The sequence below is a fragment of the Lepidochelys kempii genome, chromosome 2 (genome assembly GCF_965140265.1).
Source record: "Lepidochelys kempii isolate rLepKem1 chromosome 2, rLepKem1.hap2, whole genome shotgun sequence".
Lineage (NCBI taxonomy): Eukaryota > Metazoa > Chordata > Testudines > Cheloniidae > Lepidochelys > Lepidochelys kempii.
In genome coordinates, this window is record NC_133257.1 from 19,848,440 (window position 1) to 19,866,168 (window position 17,729).

The 17,729-nt window shown below is 43.0% G+C and overlaps 1 long non-coding RNA gene across 1 annotated transcript in view; it reads right to left on the minus strand.

Moving 5' to 3' along the window:
• LOC140906358 (uncharacterized) overlaps positions 1–16,593 on the minus strand; it is a 176,523-nt gene extending 159,930 nt beyond the window's left edge. Inside the window, exon 1 of the long non-coding RNA XR_012157080.1 lies at positions 16,460–16,593. This is a non-coding gene — a long non-coding RNA (uncharacterized lncRNA). The remainder of the gene's footprint in view (positions 1–16,459) is intronic.
• Between the last annotated feature and the right edge of the window lie 1,136 nt (positions 16,594–17,729).

Consider the following 17,729-nt stretch of genomic DNA (forward strand, 5'->3'; position numbering starts at 1 on the left):
CTACAGGAAAAGCCACCTGTGAGTAGAAGGAGGAGGTTTCTGCGGTAAGGTCCTATCCATTTACTGATACCAAAGAGCTCGTGGCTTGTGATACAAACACTATGGCTATTAACCCTGGCCTCCTGGACCACATTTTTCAACTCTGATAATCAGAGCTTGCAAAACCCACACAACCAGGGGGAGCTGTAATTTGCAGCAGGTGAGTGGGACCAGGGAGTGCTCACATTGGGAGGGTTGCACTGACTCAACTACATTCCCCCCGCACCCTCCAACTTATGTAGTTAAATCAATGCCAAAACTGTGCACAGACCAGCCTGAAGACTAAGGCCTGACAGACATGAGGGAAAGTTTTCATGCCCTGCTGAAAATTATATTCTGCCTCCATAAATTCTCCCTGCTGTAGTTTCAATAGGTTACAGCATTACATAATTTCCTCTAGTAAAGACTTGTGCAGCAACGCTGTTCCCTGTTAAACGACCACCACGTTCCACCCCAGAGAAGGCTGCATGTCGGTTAAGTAATCCCTACGCTTTGTGTATCAAGTTTCTAAAGGGATCTGGGGCCTGCTGGCATGAACAGGTGCTGAATCAGCGTAGGATTACTGGGCACAAGGACCTTCTAGACTTTATTATGATGCACGGAAAAGGAGGATATGTAGTAAGGAAGGAGGAATCGGAGAGACCAGGGGGAAAATAGCACTCATTCGTTCCCTCTCTTTGTCATAGTGCAAAGACTGGCTTTTTAGTTTTAAAAAAACTAAAAAATTAGGAAAGATGGCTTTGTGGTTAAGGTGCTGGCCTGGGACACAAGAGAACCCTGAGTTCAGTTCCCAGCTTTGCCAAAAGCTTCCTGTATACCTCTGAGCAAGTTGCTCAATCTCTCTGTGCCTTAGTTCCACCCCCCCGCAAAACGGAGATGATAATTCTACTCTCTGGAGAGAATAAACTCTTCTGGTCAGGGACTGTCTCTTTATAATGTGTACGTACAACTCCTAGCACAATGCAGCTACAATTTCAGTTGGCTCTGTGGTGTTACTGCAGTACAAATACTATTAAAAGATATCCTTAGGGATTGTGCACGGCCCTTTAAGTGTGAGTGCTGTGAGCCTAGGCCTCTGAGGGGTTGGCTTTTAACAGTGGGGAACCCCAGTAAATGTAGTCTGCAGGAGGGATTGTTGGGGTCATGTGACTGAACGTGCTTCGTAAAGGAAGGGGCCTATGGCTTGGTGAGACAAGTGGAATGGAGATATAATCAAGGGTTGGTCTCTCCACAGTAGCAGGCCTCGGAAAACAGCCATCCAGGCTGGTGGAACAGAGCCAGTAAAGGCCTGGGTTAGCCAAAGGGACAGGATGGAGAGATACTGCTAGCAAGACACAGCATGGACTAGGGATGTAAATCTCGTTTTAAACCGTACCCGTTTAAACTATTCAAATTATATCGGTTAACCGTTTAATCGTTAACAAGTTCACAATCTACCCCTGGCTTGGGGGAGGGGGCAACCTGCTGTCTCTCCTCAGAGGTGGAGTACAGTGGACTGGGGGATTGTTTGTACATGCATGGCTGGGCGCTGCGCACTTTGCTCTGATCCCATCCCTCACCTGGCCCTGCACAAATGCAGAAGAGGAACTACTGCCCTGTAAGGGTGGAGATAGCGTGTGGCTCTGTGAGGACTTAGCCACATGGCTATGCTGTCTCTGTGATCCAGGGAGACTGTTATTGATAACACTAATAATTATTATTGCTATTATTATTTATTAATTATTAATTTATTGTTTATTTTATTTAATTGATTTATTGTTATTATGTATTAATTATTAGTTACCATAGTAGCTAGGACCCCGATGTGCTAGGTGCTGTACAAATACAGAACCCTGGCCGCACAGAGCTTACAATCTAAATGTAAGACAAGAAACAACAGATGGCTAAAGACAGACAGATAGGGGAGTGCAAGGCAACAAGGCAGGTTGACGAGAGGGTGGAAACTGAGGAAGATGCCTGGAGACTGGAAGCCAAGGGAGGTAATACCACCTTGCCACAGATGGTAGAGGATCAGTCCACAGCTGGTCACCCAGGGAGGATTTTAAAAAAAATCGATTTTTTTTTTAAATTTAAATCAGATTTTTTTTTATAAAATGCGTTTTGGAGAGGAAAAAACCTAATCTAAAGAAAGACAATTATAGCTCAAAGATATCTCATCATGGAATAGGAATTATAAATTCTAATTCTATATTATGAGACAATATATTCATGTAATGTTTAAGAAAAGTTTTGTAAATGAGTTCCAATAGTTCATGGATTAGGGACCCAATCCTATGCAGTTTCAGGGGCTTCCGTATAGATTATTTAGGTTAATCCTTCTGTCTACCCAATGGGACTCAGTGCTCAGTCTAGAAGATACCATCAGAGATGCTTAGTTTTGCAGTTCTCAAACTGTGGATTTGTGTCTCATGACTTCTTGAATTCTTATGTTTGAGCAAAAAATACAGCTGTTACACTATGGTACTATCATTTTAGATGCAGTTGTGATAAAAAATAAATAACTGAAATAGGCAGATCTTCCTTTTACAATTTCACCTTTAAAGTAGTACTGACTGTCAGTGAATGCAATGAGTAATAATAATAATTAAATAACTACATTGACTTATTTTGTTTAGGAAAACCCATCCTCAACATACAGGATTCTGAAGACTATCCACCTTCAAGATCACCACCATTTTCTATAGTTTCAGAGTTATCTGCCAATGATAGCGTTTCAGTCACATCATGTATGTCACATAGCCACAGTTATCACCTGTAGCAAAAAAAAAAAAACATCTCAGTCATCCAGAAACAACTATAGATAAATTTGTGATAAGAACCAGCAGATTACAAAAAGAGGTAACTGATGAAAAAATTGCCCAGTTTGTTTATGCAACAAACTCTCCTTTCCGTAGGATTGAGAACTCACACTTAATTAACATGGTTCAGTCATTAAGACCAGGATACAGTCCACCCAACAGAGCAGATGTCACAGGCAAATTGCTGGATAAAGTGTATGAAAGAGAAATTGAGCAGTGTGCAAAAGATCTAGAGCAGTGGTTCTTAACCTGGGGTGCAAGATACCCTTTCTAGGGGTGCAAGACATGCCAGATTTTTTTTAGAAGGTAAATCATCAAAAACACAAATTAAGCACAAGCATGTAAGTACCACTACTTTGTTTCATCAAAGCTATGTATTTATTAACATTATAAATTTAACAATTACTGTAATATATAAACAAAAAATATATCTAGGTTTAAAAAACTGATCTACTTCAACGATTTTCATAAGGGGTGCAAGAACATATTTTGAGAACCAAAGGGGTGCAAGGCTACTGTAAAGGTTAAGAACCACTGGTCTAGAAGGTGAAATTGTTAACCTGAATCTTGATGGGTAGAGCAATATCCACAATGATCCTGTTGTATGTGCTTGCGTGACAACAGAAGAAGGGAATGTCTTCCTTACAGAAACAATTGATACATCAGGAAATGCGCACACAGCACACATATTACAAGAAGTAGCAGTAAAAGCTATAACTGAAAAAAAAATGCAAATGTCTAGTATGCAGCTTGGTCACAGACAATGCCGCAAACGTATCCAAGATGAGAAGAAATTATTTAAAAGAGAGTCCCATGCTAATAACATACGGTTGCCGTGCTCATTTGATGCACCTCCTAGCCAAAGACTTCAGTGTTCCAGAAATTAAGGCTAATGCTGCTGAAATTGCAAAATACTTCCGTAACCACCACTTTGCAGCAGCTGCTCTGAAAAAAGTGGGAGGAACCAAGCTAGCTCTCCCACAAGGCGTGCGATGGAACTCAGCAGTGGACTGTTTTGAGCACCATATCAAGAACTAGCCTAATCTGATGACAGTTTGTGAACAAAATTGTGAAAAAAATAAATGGCCCTGTCACAGCTAAAGTTCTCAACACTGGGCTTAAGAGAAGCGTTGAACACATGCTGAATACCCTGAAGCCTATTTCTGTAGCTTTGAACAAAATGCAGTGAAATAGCTGTTTTATTGCTGATGCTGTTGAAATTTGGAAGGAACTGAGTGAGATCTTAAAAAGAGAAATATGCAATGACAGAGTTAAATTACAAGCATTAAAAAACAAATGGGACAAGCACTATCTCCAGCTCATTTTCTTGCAAATATTCTCAATACTCAGTACCAGGGTCAAACCTTAACTGCTGGAGAAGAGGAGCTGGCTATGACATGGACATCCAGCAATCATCCCTTCATAATGCCAGCTATAATAAACTTCAGAGCTAAGGGAGAACCATTCAAGAAATGTGTGTTTGCTGATGATGTTTTAAAGAAAGTCACACCAGTGAACTGGTGGAAGTCACTTAAGCACTTGGATTCAGAGACTGTTGAAGTGATAATCTCACTTTTAACAGCAGTAGCGTCTTCCACCGGTGTAGAAAGAATATTTTCTTCCTTTGGACTAATTCATTCCAAATTGAGAAATCATTTGGGACCTGGAAAAGCAGGAAAGCTTATTTTTCCTTTTCCAGATTATGAACAAACAGGAAAATGAAGGTGAAGACGACTGAGTTAGCTGCAGAAGCCAATATTTTAAGTTTCTCATGTTGACCTAGCTGACAGTCAATTTAATTTTTTTTTAATATTTCTTTTAACTATTTTAGTTAAAAACAATTTTAACAAAAACAAACCTGATTTTAAAAAACTTGAATGTTTAACTAAATTCAGAAATTCATGCACTTGTTTTGTTGAAATATTATATGTTTGCTGTTGAAGAAAAAAATCCAGAATATATAACGTTGTTGTTTTAGTCAAATAAAACAATTTAAATGTCTGTCTGGAGATGTTCTCCTCCTAATACAGCACAGCAAGAAAATCCTCCAAATATTAATGATTAACCTGTTGAATTGGAGATAGTTCACCTGCTAATGACTTCATAAATATCTACCTCAATTACCTTTGGTAAATTAAATAACCAATCATTCATTTTCTGATATAGCTGTAAAACTAATCTGAAAAGTTTTCAAAATAAATCACTTTAAAAATGTATAGCATGTATCTTCTAAAAATGAAACCTACATCTATCTCGGAGTTGTGAAGAATATGTATTAAGGTTATATCAACCAACAAGAATGCACTTTTATGTAGAAATCCATGATTAAATCGAGTTTTCCTAACTAGTGATTTAAATCAAATCCACCCTGTGGTCACTCTTCAGAGGTAAGGGAGTGAACTGCCCAACACAGACACAAGACCCAAAAATTCCCTCTTCTCAGCTTTCCAGCTTTAATGGGATGGCATAGAGATGTGTTTCTGAAATAACGAGAAATAAGTAGTAACCCACATCAGAACCACCACACACATGCAAAGGCTGCCCCAAACAACCCTTAACTAGCCAGGCTGTTATCTTCATTTTTATTTTTTTATAGCATATCTTTCTCCTTTACACCCAGACCAGCTAGATACTGAAGAATACGACATGAATTGTTACACATTTGAATCCACTGGCTTCTCCCCATGAGGATAAGAGATACAAAATGTTTATAACCTTAGAATAGATCAGGCAAGTTAAGCTTTAACATGTTAGCTGGTTTAGATGAGCTCCCCATTAGGGGTCACCTAAACCAGCTAATGTGTTAGGATCCAACCTGCCTCAGTTAACACATTCTTAAAGTACACCTCATACCCAAGTCGAGACAAGAGCTATATGGCCCCTAACTTCAATGGCACAGCTCCCATTGACTTCAATGGCACAAGACGCAACCCTCAGGCTGAGATTTTCAAAAGTGACTAGCGACTTTGGGTGCTCAACTGGAGATACCCTAAAGCAGGGGTGGCCAACCTGAGCCTGAGAAGGATCTAGAATTTACCAACGTACATTGCCAAAGAGCCACAGTCATACATCAGCAGCCCTGCCCCACATCAGCTCCCAGCGCCTCCTACCCACCAGCAGCCCTGCCAATCAGCCCCTCCCCTTCCCTCTCCGCATCTCCTGATCAGCTGTTTCTTGGCGTGCAAGAGACTCGGGGGGGGGGGGAGCGAGGGCCTGGCAGGCTCAGGGGAGGGGGCGGGAAGGGGTGGAGTGGGGACAGGGCCTGTGGCACAGCCAGGGGTTGAGCAGTGAGCACCCCCTGGCCCATTGGAAAGTTGGAGCCTGTAGCTCCAGCCCTGGAGTCGGTGCCTATACGAGGAACCGCATATTAACTTCTGAAGAGCCGCATGCGGCTCTGGAGCCACAGGTTGGCCACCCCTGTCCTAAAGGAACCCGATTTTCAGAACACAGGGCCTCAGCTCCTTCTGAAAATCAGTTCCTGTTTCAGGGGTCTCAAACTAGGAACCCCAAGAGCACTCATCATTTTTGAAAATCTTGGCCTGTAAGTCCAGCGCAATGGAGGACGGGTTTACATTATTTGAGACTATTGTTATTTAAAGGTTTTAAACCATTTTTATTTTAAAATACAGACTTTCAACTCCTCTTAATTCCCCAGGACAAGCAATTCATACATATAGCATGTGGATCATGACTTTCCATCCTCCAGCTAAAATTCTGGCATTTTTTGCCATGCCCAGCAAATAGCTGATCATCAGTAAACTAGGGAGCAGTCCTGCTGCAGCAGAGACGGGTCAGGAACTTTCTCTGTGTTGGCCTGCTCGGCCTCCCAAGTTCTTCAATAATAGAGCAGCTGCATGAGTTCAACCCTGAAGCCTGTCAATTACTTATGGGCACCAGAATCCTCTCAAATTCTATCTGAAGACATTAGTGGTAAGAGGAGCTCTGCACGGGGTTTCGTGCTTTGTCACACCTTAGAGATGCCTAAAATAGACCTAGTCTAGACCTTGTGCCATGCAAAGAAGTATAATAATGGATACAGCATAGTCCTGGGAGACAGAAGTTCTGGATTCTAATCTTGTCTCTAGTGCGATCTCATATTAACTGTCTCTACTTTTTCTTAACATTCCCCCACTGTCGCAATAGTGGGAGCACAAGTGTAGCGGGGGCATGTTGTCCTGCATGTCGCCTAGACTTGCTGTCTGAGCAGGGAGAAGTAAAAATGCTAGCACCTTGTCTACACTAGGGCTCCTAAAGTAGCTAACATCAGGGGAGCTGTAGCAGAGAGAATTTTAAAGACAGAGCTCAGCATAGGTATAGCCTGACACACCTTTGGCAGGTTACTTGGTAGATCTGCACCTTACTCCCCTCCCCCTTCTGTAAAAGCAGGGATAATACCTACTTACCTCACAAGGTAGTGTTGAGGCATAATTGGATATGAAGTGCTACCTAAGTATTATCAGCCTGCTCCCAGATTCACCTGAGGAATCCTACCCCAGGTAACGGAGGGCATTATGCAGAATAAAGTCCCCAAAACACAAACCCTTAAGCTATTCAGGGTGGGATTTTCAAAGAAAACCAAGCGAGTTAGGCACCCAATTTATTGAAAATCCCAGCATAAATCTACAATACTGTTCTGTGACATGCTAATGTACGATAGCCATTTTTTTCCAGAGTGGTTCATAACCTATGTACAGTGTAAATAAGTTACTTTTAATAAACCAGTGAGTTTTACCAAATAAATCTGTCTTTTCTTTACCAAGTATAAATTTCAGGCAAACCTGCCTCTCAACCCCACCTCACCCAAAAAACTAAATATTACCTTTATGGGGAGAGTCAGGACCTTGTGTTGTGTAGGACATGACTCAAATCCAAACCTTCAGTACAAATCTAGAGGAAGTTCCACTTGAAAAGAAGACGGGAACTGAGGGCAACAACATTTTATTGCTGGTTTTTTCCAGACTTGTTTGATATTGGCTGGTCACTTTTGGATCAAAACTTTCAAAAACATCCCCTAATTCTTGATGTGTCAGTTACTACGTGTCCAACTTGAGACACCTACAACTCTGTCTTCAGAGCACTCTGACTTCATCCGGACTTACAGTCACTCAAAACTTCTTACTGTTAATGGTCTGTATTCTGGTGGTGCCTGGAGGCTCCATTATGCTAAGCACGGCACAAATATACAGCAGGAGACGGTCCCTTCCCTGAAGTGTTTACATCTTAACAGACAAAACAAACAACATGCAAAAGAGGCACAAACAGGTGAAGTGACTTGCCCACGGTCACACACCAGGTCAGTAGCAGAGCCAGGAATAAGCCTGACATCTCCCAATTCCCATCTTAGTGCCCTACCCATTGAACCATACTGCCCCCTCACACCTGCTTTTGAAAGGCAGAAGTTGCTTGTCTCAAGCTAAGTACCCAAGACAGGGAACATCTGAAAAAAATGTCTTTAGTTGCTCAATTCTTCAGCTTCCTCAACTGTAAATTAGGGATAATAATGTCTATCACATAGAAGTACAGTGAAGCTTAATGAATTAGAATTAGTAGAGTACTTTTGACAGCCAGGTTTGGAAAGTACAATAGACTTGCAAAGTATCATCAGTGTTGTAGGGAAGCCAACCTGTGTTACAGGCCATGACTACACTCCGAAAAAAGATGTTAGTTAACTTGTTAACAATACATGTTAAAATCCTGCCCCACTTATGTCAACGGGCGTTTTGCACTTCAGTGGAGCCAAGATTTCACTCCTAGTGTAAACAAGGCAGCTTGCCTACACTAGGATTTTACACATATTAGTTAATGTGTTAAAAATGCAACACTTGTCCTAGTGAAGACAAGGCCATGATGTTTATTCATATAAAGTGATAAATGTTCTTCCCTTCAACACATCTCTCACTTTAGAAGCCTTTTTGTTATTTATTTACTACTGCCAGTATTGCCTACCCAAAGCGTTGAAATTTCATGGGCCAAGCCCCCCCAGAATTATGAGACTGGTTTAAAAACCACAAACGACTTTGATAATAAATAATAATAATGTATTTTAGATTCTCTTTATGTGCTTCCTGGTTTTTGAGCAGGGGTTCTCAAACTAGGGGTCGGGACCCCACAGGGGGTTGCAAGTTTATTACATGGGGGTCATGAGCTGTCAGCCTCCATGCCAAACCCCACTTTGCATCCAGCATTTATAACAGTGTTAAATATATTAAAAAGTGTTTTTTAATTTATAAGGGGGGGGGTCGTACTCAGAGGCCTGCTATGTGAAAGGGGTCACCAGTACAAAAGTTTGAGAACTACTGTTTTTGAGCCTTTAGGGTTCATGTTTTCAAGCTTTTCACCATAACTATGAGGGCTAGAAACTCTTATTCCCCAAAGTGAAAGCTGGTGTTGGAAATCTAGCTCTTTCCTATGACATTTACAGGGAGTTTGTTTAGTTTTTTTAAATGACAAACGTTTTTAATCAAGTAAAGTATTGGCTATTTACAACAGCAACTCCAACTCAAAGATTTGTCTACAAATTACCCAGCATTTTGCTACAGTATGGTTATTTATGTAGCAAATATTAAGATTGCAATACAAGATTAAGATTAGGAACTGTTGATTAATACAAGATGTCATGAATTCTAAACAATGACTCTATGAACCACCAAAATGTAAGTGTGGATCCCTCTGGAGTTTAAATTCTGTAGCAGATTAGAAAGTTTGAAGCAAACCCTAAGGAACCCGAAGTTCAATCGCAGCAGGTACAGATGGTGAGAAGTTCATAGCAGTCACTCAAACTTCTAAATGCCTGGAAAGACAGTCTGTTCTATTCTACATACATTCTTATGTTCCTCTCATCACTGTAGTATGTGAGGGCCTTCTGCATTAAGGGACATGTCACACCTGGTCCATTCTCTCTCCCAGGAGGAGAGCTGAGTGTGCACTATAGTGTTTTCTTTTGTTGTTGTTGCTTCCAGCAGCACCACCATTTCTAAGCACTAAAAGAATGAGTCAGGCCCCCCAAAAAATCGTACGTTTTTAAAAAATCCTGACATGTTACAAAATCAATGTAGGGTTTGGTGGGTTTTGACTGGTGTGGTTTTGTGTTTTGTTTTGGTTTTTGCTTTCTGGTTTCTGAGCTCTAAAGAGCACTCACTCTTTTCAAGCTTTTCTTCCCAACCATGGGGCCTAGAAACTTACTGTTTTTAAAAACTGAAAGTGGAGATTCTCAAGCTATCTCCTGATCCCAGCATCTAGGGCTTTCAGAAAGACACCAAATAGAGACCCTGATAAAACCTAGCTAGCAACGCAAGGGCTGGCCCAGACTGACTACAGAATTAGTATCCAAGAAGGCCTTAATCCCAAGCACTTATGGCTACAAGGCCTGAAGAGTGCATCAGCACCATAAACCACAGTAGTTCAAAGAGTGGAAAAAAACTCTCTTCAGACCTTCATCTCCCAAAACCATCCTCCGTGGGAAATCCAAGTAGCCAATCACGGTAACCGGGTGGGAAAGACACCCAAGGACAGCAGGATGCTGCCCTCATTCCAGGCCATAGAGTTACTTCAGCCCGATGACGCTCATGTTTTCCACGCACACACCTGCAGAGGATGGGACATGAAGGGGTTTCCCCCTCTCACAGACTGAAGCTTTCTCTATGCTAGAAAGGGTTTGCCAGTATAGTTATACAGGCACCGTTATCCCACCAGAGCCTTCTAGCGTGGAAGCAGTTCTATTGGTATAAAAGTTCTTACAGCAATATAGCTTATACTGGCTCCCCCAACCAGCATAAGCTATACCAGTATAACTGCCTCTATACTAGGGCTTTACCAAGAGTAACCATGCCCCGAGGGGGGGGGGCGCATTACCCCTTATCAATGACTGTAGACCAAGCATGAAGCTGAGTGTATTCCTGTAGGGCAAGATAAGGTGGAAGGGGACTGTGGGGATGAACAAACCCAGTGAAGAAGTTTGACTGTGGAACGTGGACAGTGGGGAAGAGGAGGGTGGGTATAATTTTACGTGCCAGAACTGGGAAGCAATTGAAATTTACAAGTTCTGCCTCTCAAACATGCAGCTCGTAGGGAGGCGGCGGCTATGGTGGCTTTGCACCCTCCCAAACCTGGCATCACCCAGCATAATTTAGATAGTCCAGGGGGACTAAGTCATGACAGCCTGCCTCTGGCTACTGCACTGCCTGGGATCGCCACAGTGCTGATGTGGCCACACCCTTCCCTCCCCAACCCTGCCCCCTACGTGCCCCCAGGCAGAGGTTTGTGACAGGAGTCCTTGGAAGGCAACTGTCCACAACGCCTGTGCTAGGAAAATCCTCTCCCAACCAGATATGGGGCTTTCAGACGCCTTTTAGCTGTGCTGCCCATTACCCGTCGTAAAGGAGCCACAGCAGGGCTAAGGATCTCATCCCTACTCTTTTGATTATGAGGATCTCACCCCTATCTGTCATGTGCCTGCGTCAGACCGTCTCTGCCATCAGACTGCAAGATCTTCGGGGCAGGGACCATGTTCCGTTCTCTGTTTGCACCGTGCCTAGCACAATGAGGCCCTGATCCCGGAATGGAACAGGATAGCCAGGCACTATGATAATGTAAATAAATAAGATGCGTGAAGCAGTGGACTCCCTCCAGCTCTGACCTATTCCAACCAGGCCCTGCCCACCTCCTTCCCTCTCACTACAGAACTTCCGTAACAGACGAAACAGGCTTTGTGCAGAGGAAAAGCTCCAAAATACCTAGGTTGTTTTTTGTTTTGTTTTTTAACGACTGCATTAAAGACATGGCAGGTTTTCTGGAGAGCAACCAAGAACTGGTCAGTAAACCTCATTCATACTGATTGAACGTTTAGCTGGGACACAATAATACACACCAGCTGTGCTATAGCCAATTTACAAATGCTTAAAGATACGCAGGCTCATTTACAGGACACAAGATTAGCCCCGAAGTCCCTCCACCCCCACTGACTTCAACAGGAGCTGAGGGTGCTCAGCACCTTGCCACATTCATCTCTATGAGCCTGAACTGCTGGGTTCTCTTGAGCAACGGTGTGGCAAAGCTAGGTGCATCTGGACCACTTCCCCTGCACGGAGGCTGCACACACGTAGCTCTCTGCAATGGGCACAACTGGGGCCAGTCCTCAGCGGCAGCATTGCTGAGCGGTGCTCAGCACTGTTGCACGTTCCATCCACACAGGCGCGTGCTACCCCTGTAGCAGAAGGGGCGTGGTGCCGGGTGGAGCTGGTGCCACACCCTCACAGATTTGCAATCCAGAAGGCAGCAGCTCAGTGTGGAGACGCTCCCCACACCAAACTCTCCTATGCCTACAGGCTGCCAACCTGGGGAGGCATCCATGCAAGCAGGGACCCGCAGGGTCCCAGCAGCTGGAACACGAGACCAGAGGCTACACGGGCTCTATCCCGTTTGGTCACGTTGCCCTGGGAGCGCATGTTGAGCGACTGGTCCCTACGACCCCTGAATCCTTTCCAGGGTCGCTGCTCTCCAGGAGACAGTCTCCTAATTCTGCAGCTACCGTCTGCAATCTCTGTTCCTAGAGGTTAGGCCTTGCATTTGGCTGTAGTAAGATGCATTTTTCTCGAATGGGCCCAGCTTACCAAATGCTTCAGATTACTCTCTCTGACTGCCCTCGCTTCCTTGTTATTTACCACTCCGCAAATCTTTGCGCCGTCAGAAAGTCCTCCGCCCCAGAGATGTGACGTGGCATGTAACAACCCAACTTCTTTCTTTCCATCTGTTACCTTGTCAACAATGGAGGAAAAAATCAGAGGCCAGCAAGTTCTCTCCTAACTGACTGCCAGCATTTGCGAAGCGAAAGAATCCAAGATTTCCCCAAGAAGGCTGCACTGACCTTACAGTAGTGATAATGCCAAAAAAATCATTTTCTCCACTGAACTGGGTAAACAACAGCAAGTACATTGTAGCCACTCGATCTCCATGCAGAAATTAATCAAGGATAGCTGCACATCTAAAACTCTATCTGAAGGCACTGCACTAAATGCCTTGATACAGTTCCATACATAAGTAAACAAACTAACTACAAGAGTTATTTCTTTGTGAGGCATGGAGGAGGCAAGGGAGGAGACAGACAATAAAATCCACCAACAAACACTTCTGCTCCAAAATGAAGTCTGCACCCCTTGCTCTAAGTGTTCAATAGCTTCCCAATCAGGAAATGCATTTTCCTCTCTTCTCTTTTATATTGTGCTCTGCTTACACACTGCTTATTTCACAAAGAATAATCTTGCAACATGCTATTATCCCTTACCCAGTGCAAAAACAAACGTCTCCACTGTGCTTTCTCAATATTTCTCACTGTTGCACGACTACCAACCCAGTCCCACAGTGCTAACAGTGGGAACGCTACTGGAATAAGAGGTATGTCTATTCTAGACTTAATTCAATTATATGTAACTTGTGTTACTTGAATCAACTCATGCAAACACTATTCAGTCCATCCTCATCTGGTATTCCTCTTTGTGTTTAGTGGACTTGCTGTTCAGCATCTCATCCACATGAGTGCTGCATTCAATCACATTAGCAACAGTGACCTATGGTAATGAATCCCAGAATTCCTGGCACCACTCCAAATTGTGGTGCATTGTGGGTGACAGCAATGAGTCTAGGATGATGCCTGTGCACCCAGAGGGATTGTGGGAGCAGAGATCAAACTCCCAGAATTCCTCCAGGTTCCAGACACATCATCCCAGGACAGCAAGCCACCATGTTTACTACTGTGTTGTCTAATTCTATTCAGAGAAGATCTATGTACCCAGTGGTAAAAACCCTGGTGGATACTGCAATTTAGCTACACAACTCCTCCCACTCTTGCTCTTCCCAGTGAAGGTACACTGGTGCTAGAACAACTTGAGAAGTTTTAAGAAAAAGGTCATTGTAAACCAATAGTGGTGTGTGTAAATCATCTGACATATTTGGCAGGACGGTGCTTTAGAAGTGCAGAGCATATCCATTATTGCTAACCTTGGTTCACATTGTTTGTGACTTTCCCTTCTAGGAATTCCACAAATAAAATTACTGCAATACACCTACCCAGACCTGTGTACACAGCTCCTCTTCGATGGTAGGGCACTCTGTTCATACCCAAAGAGATATGGCCCTAATCCTCCAAAGATTTAAGTGTGTTTAACTCTGCAATCTCGGGCCTTAATTTGACTGAGGGCTATGCCTACCTTACAGAGAGAGAGAGAATGAATTATAACAGAACCCCATGATTCAACTGCATCGTAGGAGACACCATCCACAGCCATTTTGTAAAGAGGTTAACACCTATGCAAGTGAGACAAGTTCATAGAAAAAGCTAGTCTTTTATTTTAAAGTAGAAACTGCGTCACTTACGTAGGCGCGGATTCAGGAACCTACATCGCTGAAATCAAAGGAGGTTGGCCATTGACTTCAACAGGAGAAGGACTGAGCCCTTAGTTTCTCTGCTACAGAGTTTCCCCAGGCATCGTAAAGACATCAGCATGTGGATTTGACCGAGTTATGGCAAACAATTTAAGCCTGGTCTAAAACACCAAAACGTTGCAGCACTTTAACTATCCTGTTTGAGTCAAAACAATACAACCGCTCTACTACAGACATGTATCAGGACATTTTATTCCAGCAAAGGAATCACCTATACCACGTATAAGCACACATATAGGCTCCAGATTGTACCTCTGCAACTATATTAGTAATAAAATTTTAAAAACTGCATGCACAACTGATATACCAGTATAAGGCCTGGTCTCTACACAGCCTTTACACTTGCAAACACTTGGGGGGGGGGGAGATACAGAAAAGGGCTGAGAAATAAATAAATACAAACAGACCATTTTGTTTTAAATTATGCACAGTATTTTTGTTTCATTGATGGTGCACTGTATGTGCTGGAGTACTATTGTGGTACAAGGACAAACGCAAAACAATCTTTTGAAGCTCTTTGGGGCAGGAGCAATCATCTACCAGATGTGTCTACAGTGCTTACAACAATGTGGCCTTAACATGCTTGGCCTCATTTAAATGTTTACTAAAATAATATAAACAATGCACAGGGGGAAAGCAACACTGCATATGATGCTTTATAAGGGTACCCTGAATAATAAACATTGACTGTATCAATTTCTACGGGTTACTTACATATTTTTAAGCGAGGCTTTTCTAAAAATACATAAAATATTACAAAATATTTATAACTTTCATCACCAAGCAGAAATGCAGGACATGGTGATGTCAGCTAGATGGGACATTATAGGAGGAAAACAATATCCTCACATACTAGAAACCACAGGACATGCACATTTTGCATATTACATTAAACATACAGATAGCGGTGGCTAATTTACTGTAAAATATACCCCAAAAGACATATAATGCAAATGAGCTATGGCTTGAAAATATTTTTTTAAAGAACAGGAGATGTATTAATTAAAAGGAATTGATGGACCTTTTCCATCTGTAAGAGCGGATTACTCATTATACCTGACCATAAATATGGACAAGTGAACATGTCTAAACTTGTCGATAGGAACATGATTTTAAAAAAAAAAAAAAAAAAAAAAAAAAAGCTTTACTAAGACTCTCAAATCTCATTCTGGGATTCTTCACCATGCTGCTCCTCTAAGATGTTATTTCATTTACCAATTACAACATATAAAGTGTTTAAACTATTGTGTATCTACAAAGGTTTCTAAATACGCATGCACACACATTTAATAAGCGGCCTTATAAAAACATGCAATTGCCATGGCTCTCGAGAAATGAGCACCTATGGGAAAATATCCTTCAAGGGGCTATAAAGTATTTTCCCTGTCTATTTAGTTACAGGGCCCTGAAGAAGCACCATCCAGCAAAATCCAATTGTTCATATTAAAGATGGCATAAGCACCGACATTCCAGATCTGCAGGCTAGAATCTGAATGTTTAATATAAAACATATAGAAGCAATACTAAAATCGCTCCTAGTACAAGTCTGCACTTTGACCGAAAAACAGCCTGCATAAATGTAACTGGTGGAGAAAGCAAATCAGCAAGCTACTAAAACATGCACACTTTAAACTCAGACACACCACTTCCCTGACTCAAATGTAAAACAAAATGTAAAAGTTGCACTGCTAAAAAAGTAAAAGAGGGAGTTTGCGTGCATTGATTTCTCGCTCTAGCTATCCTGTATTTGGAAAATAATCTGAACAAGGCGGGGGGGGGGGCAGGGAGATGGGGGATGGGCAAACCAAGCCTTGTCATTTCAATGCAATCTACACCCCAAACATTACCGATCTTATTATGACCATTTTGTATGTTTTAAAACAATCCTGATCGTTTCTTGCTGGATCTGCACTTTCTGTTTCCAAATTTCTATTTTTAGTCCATCTTTCACCAAGTGCTTTAAAACCTAGGAATTATCTCTTGGCACAAAGAATGCGATGACCCCACGAATCCTGCAAACACCCTGGCAATTTAGAAGTGCGATTAGTTTAGGTATATATTTAAAACAAAACAAAACAAACATCCTCCCCTCCCCCCCATTTATTTCAACCTTAGCAACTCACTGCGCATCTCTCCCCGGATTGCAAGAAGGAGTCCCAACGAAATCCTAACTAGTGCAAACTTACTGGCAATTTCAGGCTGTTTCCCACCATAAAATCCATTCCAGAGGGGTACAAAAGGGGCTTCCGAACGCGGCCGCTTTTGCAGCAAGAAGCTCAGCCTGCTGCCCATGTGCTCGCAGGAGCACGCGCTCCGCGCTCGCCTCAATAGAACGTTGCGCTGGCGAGAGGCTCTGTGACGTCACTGCCCCCAGCAGCTGATCCTGCCCCGCAGGCTGCAGCCTCAGGCGGAGCGGACTGATTACTTGCCTCCGCCTCCAGCACCGGAGACGTGCAAAGGAACAGGAGGGCAAGGCCATCGCTGGAGCTGAGGGATTCCTGCCCGTTCGGGACCCCGAAGCTGGACCATGAAAGCAGAGAACAGACCCAGCTGCTCTCACTGCACTAACAAACCCCCCATCCTGGAGCATCCCAGAGCAGGAGTGCCAAGAACACCCACATCCAGCACCTAGATCCCACTGGATCCAGCCAAATTTTGGCTCCAAACCCCCAAAGTCTAATGCCTGAGCAGATCTAGCTGTACAGTAGACCTAGCTGTTCCTTTTCTTCTTCAAAATGGGAGTTTTACTGACACTTTAAAAATATGCCAAAGTATGAGATTTAAAGGAAAGCTGTGTTTTTGCTATACACAAGCTGATAGCCACCTTACTGTGGTGGCAAGAAACCCTGCAGAGATCGTGTCATCTTAGAATGAACCAGTCAGTCACAGAACGAGCAGCCCGTGGTCTTTCCTGTGCACGTTAAATGGCAGAATAAGGAGTCACAACTGGAGGACTCCCACCCTTTCCCAGAAGAAGGCTCTACATCCCAGCTGTTCTGAGAAACTGTGCATGGCCTTCCTGAACAAGTCCACCCCACTCCCACCTTAAACTCTTCATAGCAGCATATGGTATGCCCATTCAGTTGCAGTGGTCCCAGCCTGGGTTGGATGCTAGCCAGGGACCCTCTGACTGCCCCAGCAAAACTCTGCACCCTGACACCTCTGGACATAAGCACCATAGTCACAGACCCTGCATTTGGAGTCTGCTAGATCCCTCCAGTTTTGGGCCTTCACGTCCCAAATCCCATGGCATGAATAGAGAACAAGTTTAGGTCTTTTTCCTGCTGCAGCAAAAAAATCCTGGTCCTTGATGTACCCTTGTGCACAACTGTTGCAAAAACCCAAATCCAGCATCTGGATTTTAATTATTTTGGGCCCCAAATTGTAGATCAGCTCTTAGATTCAGTTTTTGTATATTGGTATATTTTGTACTATATTGGTTTAGAAACCAATTGT